We start from the raw sequence: 12,620 nt of genomic DNA, 5'->3' as shown, positions 1-12,620 counted from the left end.
ATCTTCCATCCTGAAGCTTAATTTTGCTGGATACACAATTCTTGGTTGGAACCCATTTTCTTTCAGCATTTGAAATATGTTGTTCCAGGATCTTCTAGCTTTCAGAATCTGTGTTGAAAGATCAGCTGTTATCCTGATTGGTTTACCCCTAAATGTAATCTGCTTCCTTTCTCTTGAAGCTTTTAAAATTCTCTCCTTATTCTGTATGTTGGGCATCTTCATTTTAATGTGTCTAGGTGTGGATATCTTATGATTTTACACATTCGGTGTCCTGTAGGCTTCTAGGATTTGGGATTCTGTCTCATTCTTCAAGTCTGGGAAGTTTTCTCATATTATTTCGTTGAACAGATTGCTCATTCCTTTGGTTTGGACCTCTATACCTTCCTGTATCCCAATGACTCTTAAGTTTGGTCTCTATGTTATTCCATATTTCTTAGATGTTCTGCTCATGGTTTCTTAAGAGTCTTGCTGAGCTGTCTATTTTCTTTTCAAATTGAAATACTTTGTCTTCATTGTCTGATGTTCTATCTTCTAAGTGTTCTACTCTGCTGGTAGTATTCTCATTTGAGTTTTTAAGTTGTTTTATTGCTTCCTGCATTTCTAGGATTTCTGTTTGTTTTTTATAACCTCTATCTCCCTGTATAGTCGATCTTTTGCTTCTTGGATTTGTTTATGTAATTCATTGTCGAAGTGACCTTTCATTGTCTGATTTTGCTGTCTAATGTCTTCCTTGAGACTCCAGATCATCTGAAGCATGTATATCCTGAATTCTTTATCTGACATTCCATCTGCTGCAGCTATTACCTCTTGTAAAGTTGAGTTGACCTGCATTGCTTGTGGTCCTTTCTTTCCTTGTCTTTTCATATTGCTCGCGTTTCTTTCTGCTTGGTGAAACTGTTGTGTTGTTGAATTTTCCCCCTATATATTTATATTGCTCTTGTGTAGTTGCAAAGTCTCCCTTACAGGGGCGGGCGGCAGCTGTGCTCCTCCTCCAATTGGGGTGATCTGTCTATCACACCGGCGGGCCACTGGGCCCCTTCTCCAGGTCGCGTGGTCTGCCTACCTTGCGGGCAATGGCTGGGCCCCTGCTCCAATAGGGGTGATCTGTCTACCACGCTGGCGGGCTGCTGGGCCTGTTCTCCAGGTTGCAGGTCTGCCTACCTTACAGGCGTGGGTGGCAGCTCTGCTCTGCCCCTCCTCCAATTGTGGTGACGTGTATTCCACGCCGGAGGGCCGCTGGGCCTGTTCTAGATTTGCACAAGTTTATTGCAGGTACAAATAGCATTACATTAAGGGGGAGGGGTAAGTACATTAGCACAAATAAATGAAAATGTATATAAAGTATTTACTAGAGAGATTAGTTTTTTTTTTGTTGTTGTTGTTGTTTTTGTTACTAGGGCTTGAACTCAGGGTACTTTACCATTAAGCTACATCACTAGCCCTTCTAATTTTATTTTGAGTCAGGGTCTTATTAAATTGCTGAGGTCCCTCACAAACTTGCAATGTTTGCTTTAGCCTCCTGAGTCACTGGGGATATAGGTGTATGCCACCACACCCAGTGCAGATTTGTTATTTTTTAAAACAATCTGTCTCAACCCAATACTGGCTTCTTCAAATAATAGGCACACTCAGACTGATAGGGTTTATTTGTTACATAAAAGGTATGCTGAAGGTAGATGTTCCAACAACTATTCTCATTTTGCTCCAAGAGAGTCTTGTTTGAAGCCCAGGTTGTGATGTGTATAGTGAAAATTTAGCCTTATCCAAGAGAGTCTAGTCTTTCTCCTCAGCTACTAGGAGTAGTCCCATGGAATGTCCTGCTTTATGGGGTGTGTTTGCAAGGGGGATTTGGACACTTGAAGTCTAATAATGTGATTATTGTTGGAGATTTGAGACACCTCTGTCAGATCATTCTAGAGTCAAAAGTATTAACTTGAGATAATTATGCTATCTGATATGCTATCTGATTCTCAATGCAGATCTAATTTTCTCAAAATTTCTTGGTAATTTCCATGCTTTTAATGAGACTAAACTCTTGATTTTGTTTAAACTTAAAAAGTGAGTTTGAGATTTATGAAGCTTCAGAGTTATAAGAGGGGAGTAGCCAACTTTTCCTATGCTTCTGTTTCATTAATATTAATGAGTCCTCATAGATAAGCATGAGCTTTTGGGGTCCAGGGACAGAATATTATGGTTTGAATGTTAGATATCCCCCAAAATCTCTTGTCTGACACAGTGGTAGAAGATTTTGAAGTGAAATGATTGGGTTATAAGAGCTTTAACCTAACAGTGCATTAATCCTCTTATAGGGATTAACAGATGGTTACTGAAAGCAGGTGGGGTGTGGCTAGACCTAAGGTGGGTCACTGGGGGTGTACCTTTGGGGTTTATATATTGTTGTGGTGAAGAGAGTTCTCTCTTTGCTTCCTGGGGCTATTTATTTATTTATGGTACCAGGGATTGAATCTAGGGTGCTTACCCACTTAGCTTCATCCCCACTCCTTTTTATTTTTTTGAGACAGGTCTCACTAAGTTGTTTAGTGCCTTGTTAAGTTGCTGAGGCTGACTTTGAACTTGTGATCCTCCTGCCTCTGCCTTGTGAGTCACTGGGATTATAGGAATGTGCCATTGAACCCAGCTAGTGCCATGTTTTGAGCTACTTTCCCCCACCATATGGTCTGCCTCATTTTAGGTTATGAGGAATGGAGTTGGCCATCTCTGGACTAAGATCTCTGAAATTGTGAGCCCCGAATAAACTTTTTCTCCTTAAAACTGTTCTTGTCAGGTTTGTTGGTCACAGCAGTGAGAAAGCTGACTGAACCACAGTGGTCCTCAAAACCAGTGTAAAGAAGGATCACCAAGAATGCCATATGCAGATATTCTGATTACATAGGTTTGGTTTGAGACCAATGCACCTGAATACTTTAAAATATCCATTGGCAAGTGTATTGATCAGTGGGACTTATAGTACAAGTTTATGCAATTTAATAGATTTTAAAAGGCTTTTCTTCAACTAATAATCTTGATAAATATTATTCTCATTTTCAGAAGAAAATATTGTACATATGCTATAATATTTCCTGTACTATTTGAATTTTTCCCTAGTTAAATCATTAATTAAGGTAGCAGAATAATGAACCCAAGTTGTTCATAGGTAGGTAAAGTAAGAGAATTGTAATCTATGAATTCTAAAGTTTTGATGTGAACAACAATTATTTAGGCATAACAAGTTTGGGACTGACACCTGGGTTTTGGGGCTTTCCTTGAATCTAAAAGTCTCAACAATTTATTAGAGGGTTTATGATCAGAAATGAATAAAACCATACTGTCAGGATACTACATAAAGCAGATTAAAAGAAAGAGTTAAAGAGGTGTTTTCTACCTCACATATTTTACTGAGATTGTATAGGGTTAATTCAAATCTGTATAACAGAACTGAGAAGTACTGGTAGTCTATGGACCTCAAGTGTGAATAAATTACATGTGAATATTTGAATTTTAAATATACAGAGAGTCATATGGAGAAACTAGAGCAAAGTAAGGGAAAAATATATGGTTTGCATATTTTAAATTTTTAGTGTTAGCATTTCATTTTAGAAATAATTGGTAGGTGAAATGTACACTACTACTACACTTGTGTTCTTTGATGTCATCACTTATGTGCATTTATATAGTACAATGAATTAATTTCTTATCATGTTTCATAGTTGATAATGGTAATTATTGTTGGGAGTGGGAGGAATGTGGAGTTATTAATTGATACAATGTTTCAGTTTGATGAGATAAAAAGTTCCTAGAGGTAAATGTTGGTGATGGATGTACCACAATGTGGGTTTAATGAATGTTGTTGATTTCTGAACTTAACAATGGTGAGAATTGTAATGTATCTTTGGAATTTAAAATTTATCTACACAAATAGAAATTATTTTTTAAAAAATTCAATGATTTTTTTTAAGTTTGTTTTTAGTTCTAGTTGGACACAATATCTTTATTTCACTTATTTATTTTTATGTGGTGCTGAGGACCAAACCCAGGGTCTCACATGTGTGATGTGAGCACTCTACCGCTGAGCCACAACCCCAACCCAAAAGTCAATGATTTTTTTAAAAAAGAAGTGACAGGGCTAGGGCTGTAGCTCAGACGCAGAGCGCTTTCCTAGCATTTGTGAGACACTGGGTTCGATCCTTAGCACCACATAAAAATAAACAAATAAAATAAAGACATGCTGTCCATATTCAACTACAAAAAAAATTAAAAAAAGAACTGACAGAAATGAATAGTACACATGATCTTCCTCCTTTGTCAATATTCATTTCTCTCTTCTTTTTCTTCCTGTATTAATAGTAGGAAGTCCTTGGAGTTTGTGATAACCTGGACCAATTTGGGTAATTATGAGCTCTGTGCATTGAGCCTCAAAGGTCATATAGTAGTAAATAATCAGCTATGCCTTTAGCCCTTCAGTTTGATGTTTCTGGTACAATTGGCTCCATTTGTGGCTCCTCCTCCCACAATTAACTGCATCAGGAGCCTCCTGTCTGAGACTGCATTGATGCCAGTCCTGTAGACAGAGAAGTACTCAGTGGGCAACAGGCAGGGTAGGGGCATTAAATATGCAGTCTTTTGCCATGACCCAGCAGAGAAGCATCATCACTCATTAAGTACTGAGGGAGATGAAGGATGGAGTAAGGACTGTCAGAAGCATTGTTTCCTATTATTTTGATGATCAAGCAGTTTGGGTAACCTAAGGGAGGTTGCCTATGTGAAACATTTTAGCTATGAGGACTGTGACATGTACATATGGGATTGTAGTAGGTGTCCTAGAAATTTCCTCCTAAATTTTACTTCCCGTATACAATGAATCTATTTCCTACAGACATCTCATCTACTACGGCAGAAAATTAGTCTCTCTAAACTATTTCTTAAGCACCCCCAAAAGATTATGATGGACATGATGGAGATGAGGATGACAGTAACCACAACAAAACCATTATTGAGATACTCCAGAGGGCCAGGTGTTGAGCTATGTGTTCTATGTAGATTTTTTGAATTCATCTGTGTAGTCTTTCCCAAGCTGTAAGTGCCACATTCTTTTATTTTACAGAAATTAAAGGAGCTCAACATTTTTATGTAACTTGTGATGGGTGTTTGGGTTGAATGCACTGAAACTGTTAGAATTGAGCTGTGTGACTAGAGACACAGAGCACCTGGGCACAATAGTCTTGGCAGGTTGTCCCCTGGACCTCTTAACATCTTTTCACTTCCCTGTCACTCCAGGAAGAAATTACTTGCTCTTGGAACTATTCTTTCCACATCATGAGGACAAGCATGACAGTTTTGGTAATCAGATGACGGGATATGCAAAGTTTCGGCTATGAAAATTGTGAAGTTTACATTCCTGTTCATGGTGCAAATAGCAGAAATCTTATTAAAAAATTTAGTTTCCAACCACACAGGTCCTGCATATCACAGAAATATTACTCACAATAGTAAAAAATTGATGCTTCTAAATTGTTTTTAAGCACTCCAAAATGATTATAAAGGTGATGTAAGGATGTTGAGGAGAATCGAAGTAACCATCACATCATAGGCTGATGTAGAGGGCTTCCTAAGTGTCAGGTCCTGAGCAACATGCTTGGAGTCACTTGTTTAATTTCATGGGCACAGTCTTATTCTAGTTACATATGCTCACATTATTATTACCTTACAGAAAATTAAAGAATACATTATATTTTTGTAACTTGTACTAATTTTTTAGGTAGAAAAGAAAGAGGCCATGGTTGGATTGGTCCATTTGAGTTGAGCCATGTTTGATACAGGGCTTCATACCAGGAAGATCCTGGCAGATTGTCCCCTTGATGACCCACCAGTTATTTCATGTTCTTTCAATCCAGGAAGAGGCCTCTTGTTTATTGTTGCCATTCTTTCTGGGGGGGGGGGTTTCTGGTAGATCAAAGGGCAGGGTAGCATCCATTATAAGAAAGGTAACCCTAGATCACAAAGTTTACAAAAAATATAGGCACACCATAATTTAGCACAGAGCTCTCTCTTGCTCCCCCTTGCAGGACTTTTATATAACAGACCACATCCCCCTCCATGTATGTCATTATCCCACTCAATCTAATGGGGACACAAAGTCAGGTCTTGATTCATTCCTATGCTGGAAACTGGAAAGAATTAAAAAACATACTTGCAGTTAAGACCACTGGCCCTCTGCTCACTAGTTTCTGTTGGCTGGGAAAATAAAGACATTTAATGGATTGGACTCAAAACCTGACAATTTAAATTTGAATCCTCTCTGTGTCTTAGTTGGCACAACTGCATCAAGTATGCAATGAACAGAAAATGAGTGCTGCCTGTGGAATTAATTTGTAAAGTGTATATAAAAAAGGGCAAAAGGAAATTTGTAATTTATTTATTTAGAAGTCTCTCATCAAAGAGATCATAGATTTATTCAATGACAAGTTTAAATGACCTTCACAGAGAGACTTAAAAACACATGTTAATGTGAACTAGTATATTTCAAATGCAATAGGTATTGTGTTTAGATTACTTAGATGAGCACTAGATACTTTTTTTGGTAAATTTTAAAAATAAATCAATTTATGAATATAGAAATCAATATTGACATGAAAACACTGACAAGAAATTATACCCACCCAACTAATAACTGTAGCTGTGTTTGGGGACAGAGAATGAAATCCTGCAGAGATACCAAGAACTTAAATTTCTTAGGTAATTATACACGACTATATCAAATGGTAGTCCTGATGTGAATATTATCAAATGTTTGTACTTTTATGTAGACAGTGTGTATTATTCGTAACAATTGTTGATATTCATAGGGAATGTTCTAAGTGTCAGGAAATATTCTAAGGCATTGGTTCTCAATGCTTGTGAAGAAGAAACTGCTCTAAATTTCAAACGCAATTCTGATTAAATTGATTTTAGTGTGAGGCTAGGGTATCTGGATATTCTAAAATATCCACAGTGAAATAAATTAATGGGACTGAGAACCACAATTTATGCTATTTAAATGATTTTAAAATATTTTTATTTACTCTAAATAGTTATTCATGTCAATAAAGTGCATTTTGACACATCATACATAAATGGAGTATAACTTCTCATTAGTCTGGTTGCACATGATGTAGAGTTACATGGGTCATGTAATCATATATGTACCTAGGGTAATAATGTCTGATTGATTCTCCCATCCTTCTTACCAACAAGCCCCCTTCCCTCCCTTCATTCCCTAATTTTGTCTAGTCCAAAATTAGCATTCACATGTCAGAGTATTTAAATGTTTTTTAACTACTTTCTTACAACACCATATAAGGTAGTTATATATTATACCCACTATACACATGTAGAAATTTCCTGTGTGAGTTTTCATTATACCTGTTTTTTTTTCTCTTTTGTATTTCCCCCAATTCAAGCATAGCAAGACCTGACAAAATAATGAAGCAGGTTATCTTCATCTAACTAAAGTAAGTGGATTTCAATCCATGATAAATTATAGTTATCAGTAGACCTATGTTTAAAATACAGCAAATCTAAACCTCTAGTCTGCACCAATTTAGGAAGAATGGCTGAGGTTAGAAGAAAAGATAAAACAAAAAGTGGGTGCAAAATAATTCAGCACAGATCTCCCTCTTTCTCCTGTTCTAGGATATCCTAGAGGCTGTCCACATCTCCTTCATTCTTGTAATTGGCCCACTTGATTTGATTAATGTGATCAGCTCTTTTTTTTTTTTTTTGGAAGCTTTTTCCTTTGAATTCATCTTCTTTATTGATTCTTTTTTTTTATTGGTTGTTCAAAACATTACAAAGCTCTAGACATATCATATTTCATACATTTGATTCAAGTGGGTTTTGAACTCCCAATTTTACCCCAAATACAGATTGCAGAATCACATCGGTTACACATCCACATTTTTACATAGTGCCCTATTAATAACTGTTGTATTCTGCTACCTTTCCTATCCTCTACTATCTCCCCTCCCCTCCCCTCCCCTCCCATCTTCTCTCTCTACACCATCTACTGTAATTCATTTCTCTCCTTGTTTATTTTCCCATTCCCCTCACAACCTCTTATATGTAATTTTGTATAACAATGAGGGTCTCCATCCATTACCATGCAATTTCCCTTTTCTCTCCCTTTCCCTCCCACCTCATGTATCTGTTTAATGTTAATCTTTTCTTCCTGCTCTTCCTCCCTGCTTTGTTCTTAGTTGCTCTCATTATATCAAAGAAGACATTTGGTATTTGTTTTTTAGGGATTGGCTAGCTTCACTAAGCATATTTTGCTCTAGTGCCATCCATTTGCCTGCAAATTCCATGATTTTGTCATTTTTTAGTGCTGTATAATACTCCATTGTGTATAAATGCCACATTTTTTTTATCCATTCATCTATTGAAGGGCATCTGGGTTGGTTCCACAGTCTAGCAATTGTGAATTGTGCTGCTATGAACATTGATGTACCAGTATCCCTGTAGTACGCTCTTTTAAGGTCTTCAGGGAATAGTCCGAGAAGGGCAATAGCTGGGTCAAATGGTTGTTCCATTCCCAGCTTTCCCAGGAATTTCCATACTGCTTTCCAAATTGGCCGCACCAGTTTGCAGTCCCACCAGCAATGTACAAGAGTACCCTTTTTCCCCACATCCTCTCCAGCACTTGTTGTTGTTTGACTTCATAATGGCTGCCAATCTTACTGGAGTGAGATGGTATCTTAGGGTGGTTTTGATTTGCATTTCTCTGACTGCTAGAGATGGTGAGCATTTTTTCATGTACTTGTATGTCCTCCACTGAGATGTGTCTGTTCAGGTCCTTGGCCCATTTGTTCCCAGGATGTAGGATCCCATTTTACCTCTCTTATTGTTTCTCTTTCTGAGAAAAAACTTTTCAGTTTAAGTAAGTCCCATTTGTTGATTCTTGTTATTAACTTTTGTGCTATGGGTGTCCTATTAAGGAATTTGGAGCCCGACCCCACAATATGTAGATCGGAGCCAACTTTTTCTTCTGTCAGACGCAGAGTCTCTGAATTGATATCTAGCTCCTTGATCCACTTTGAGTTAACTTTTGTGCATGGCAAGAGGAGGGGATTCAGTTTCATTTTGTTGCATATGGATTTCCAGTTTTCGCAACACCATTTGTTGAAGATGCTATCCTTCCTCCATTGCATGCTTTTAGCTCCTTTATCAAATATAAGATAGTTGTAGCTTTGTGGATTAGTCTCTGTGTCCTCTATTCTGTACCATTGGTCCACCCGCCTGTTTTGGTACCAGTGCCATGCTGTTTTTGTTACTATTGCTCTGTAATATAGTTTTAAATCTGGTATCGCTATACCACCTGATTCACACTTCCTGCTTAGAATTGCTTTTGCTATTCTGGGTCTTTTATTTTTCCATATGAATTTCATGATTGCTTTATCTATTTCTACAAGAAATGCCATTGGGATTTTGATTGGCATTGCATTAAACCTATAGAGAACTTTTGGTAATATCACCATTTTGATGATGTTAGTTCTGCCTATCCATGAACAGGATATATTTTTCCATCTTCTAAGATATTCTTCTACTTCTCTTTTTAGGGTTTTGTAGTTTTCATTGTATAAATCCTTCACCTCTTTTGTTAGGTTTATTCCCAAGTTTTTTTTTTTTTTTTTTTTTTTTTGAGGATATTGTGAATGGAGTGTTTTTCTCCATTTCCGTTTCAGAAGTTTTGTCGCTGATATACAGAAATACCTTTGATTTATGCATGTTGATTTTATATCCTGCCACTTTGCTGAATTCATTTATTAGTTCTAGTAGTTTTTTTGTAAACCCTTTTGGGTCTTCTAGGTATAGAATCATGTCATCCGCAAATATTGATAATTTAAGTTCTTCCTTTCCTATTTTTATTCCTTTAATTTCTTTCGTCTGTCTAATTGCTCTGGCCAGTGTTTCGAGAACTATATTGAATAGAAGTGGTGATAGAGGGCATCCCTGTCTTGTTCCAGATTTTAGGGGGAATGCCTTCAATTTTTCTCCATTGAGAATGATGCTAGCCTGAGGCTTAGCATAGATAGCTTTTACAATGTCGAGGTAAGTTCCTGTTATCCCTAGTTTTTCTAATGTTTTGAACATAAAGGGATGCTGTACTTTGTTGAATGCTTTTTCTGCATCTATTGAGATGATCATATGGTTCTTATCTTTACGTCTATTGATGTGGTGAATAACATTTATTGATTTCCATATATTGAACCAACCTTGCATCCCAGGGATGAATCCTACTTGATCATGGTGCACAATTTTTTTTGATGTGCCTTTGTATCCGATTCGCCAGAATTTTATTGAGGATTTTTGCATCTAGGTTCATCAGAGATATTGGTCTGTAGTTTTCTTTCTTTGAGGTGTCTTTGTCTGGTTTTGGAATCAGAGTGATGTTGGCCTCATAGAATGAATTTGGAAGAGCTCCCTCTTTTTCTATTTCCTGAAATAGCTTGAAAAGTATTGGTATTAATTCTTCCTTAAAGGTTTTGTAAAACTCCGCTGTATACCCATCCGGTCCTAGGCTTTTCTTGGTTGGAAGTCTTTTGATTGCTTCTTCTATTTCATCTATTGATATTGGTCTGTTTAAGTTGTGAGTATCCTCCTGACTCAGTCTGGGCAAATCATATGATTTAAGGAATTTATCGATGTCTTCACTATCTTCTATTTTATTGGAATATAGGTTTTCAAAATAATTTCTAATTGTCTTCTGTATTTCTGTAGCGTCTGTTGTGATATTGCCTTTTTCATCCCATATGTTAGTAATTTGAGTTTTCTCTCTTCTTCTCTTCGTTAGCATGGCTAAGGGTCTGTTCATCTTATTTATTTTTTCAAAGAACCAACTTTTAGTTTTGTTAATTTTTTCAATAGTTTCTTTTGTTTCAATTTCGTTGATTTCCGCTCTGATTTTAATTATTTCTTGCCTTCTGCTACATTTGCTGTTGTTTTGCTCTTCCTTTTCTAGGGCTTTGAGATGAAGTGTGAGCTCATTTATTTGTTGGTTTTTCCTTTTTTTGAGGAATGACCTCCAGGTGATGAATTTCCCTCTTAAAACTGCTTTCATTGTGTCCCATAGATTCCGATATGTTGTCTGTATTTTCATTTATCTCTAAGAATTTTTTGATTTCCTCCTTTATGTCTTCTGTAACCCATTGATCATTCAGTAACATATTGTTCATTTTCCATGTGATGTAGGATTTTTCCTTCCTTCTTTTATCATTGATTTCCAGTTTCATTCCATTATGATCAGATAAAATGCATGGGATTATCTCCACCCCTGTATATTTACTGAGGGTTGCCCTATGGCATAATATATGGTCTATTTTTGAGAAGGATCCATGTGCTGCTGAGAAAAAAGTATATCCACTTGATGATGGTTGATATATTCTATATATGTCAGTTAAGTCTAGGTTGTTGATTGTGATATTCAGTTCTATAGTTTCTTTATTCAACTTTTGTTTGGAGGATCTGTCAAATGGTGAGAGAGGTGTGTTGAAGTCACCCATAATTATTGTGTTGTGGTCTATTTGATTCTTGAACTTGAGGAGAATTTGTTTTATGAACGTCGCAGCACCATTATTTGGTGCATAAATATTGATAATCGTTATGTCTTGTTGGTGAATGGTTCCTTTTAACAGTATATAATGTCCTTCCTTATCCCTTTTGATTAACTTAGTCTTGAAGTCGATTTTATTCGATATGAGGATGGCCACCCCTGCTTGCTTACGAGGACCGTGTGCATGGTATATTTTTTCCCAACCTTTCACCTTCAGCCTGTGTATGTCTTTTCCAATCAGATGTGTCTCCTGGAGGCAGCATATTGTTGGATTTGTTTTTTTTTAATCCATGTTACCAGCCTATGTCGCTTTATTGGAGAGTTTAAGCCATTAATGTTTAGAGTTACTATTGATATATGGTTTGTACTTCCAGCCATGTTTGATTATTTATCTTCTTTTTTTTAAAATTTAATTTAGTTTGTTTCTCCATGGTTAGCTTTCCCCCCGCCCTCTGTCTTTATAGAGGCACTTCCCACTGATGGTTTTGGTTATTGTTTTTCATTTCTTCCTCGTGTAGTGTTTTGCTCGAGATGCTTTGAAATGCTGGTTTTCTGGCTGCAAATTCTTTTAGCTTTTGTTTATCATGAAAGATTTTTATTTTGTTGTCATACCTGAAGCTTAATTATGCTGGATACAGAATTCTTGGTTGGCATCCATTGTCTTTCAGTGTTTGAAATACGTTGTTCCAGGATCTTCTCGCTTTCAGCGTCTGTGATGAAAAATCCGTTGTTAACCTTATTGGTTTACCCCTGAATGTAATCTGCCTCCTTTCTCTTGTAGCTTTTAATATTTTCTCTTTGTTCTGTATATTGGATATCTTCATAACAATGTGTCTTGGCGTTGGTCTACTGTGATTTTGTGTGCTCGGTGTCCTGTATGCATCTACAATTTGTATATCCATTTCCTTTTTTATTTCTGGAAAGTTTCCTGTAATTATTTCATTCAGCAGGATACTCATTCCCTTGGTTTGAATCTCTGTACCTTCTTCTATCCCGATGACTCGTAGGTTTGTTTTTTTTATGTTATCCCATATCT

This window comes from Marmota monax, unplaced genomic scaffold, assembly GCF_021218885.2.
Source record: "Marmota monax isolate L192 unplaced genomic scaffold, Marmota_monax_Labrador192_F-V1.1 WCK01_AAM20220418_F8-fsc01118, whole genome shotgun sequence".
Lineage (NCBI taxonomy): Eukaryota > Metazoa > Chordata > Mammalia > Rodentia > Sciuridae > Marmota > Marmota monax.
This window is presented reverse-complemented; position numbering follows the sequence as displayed.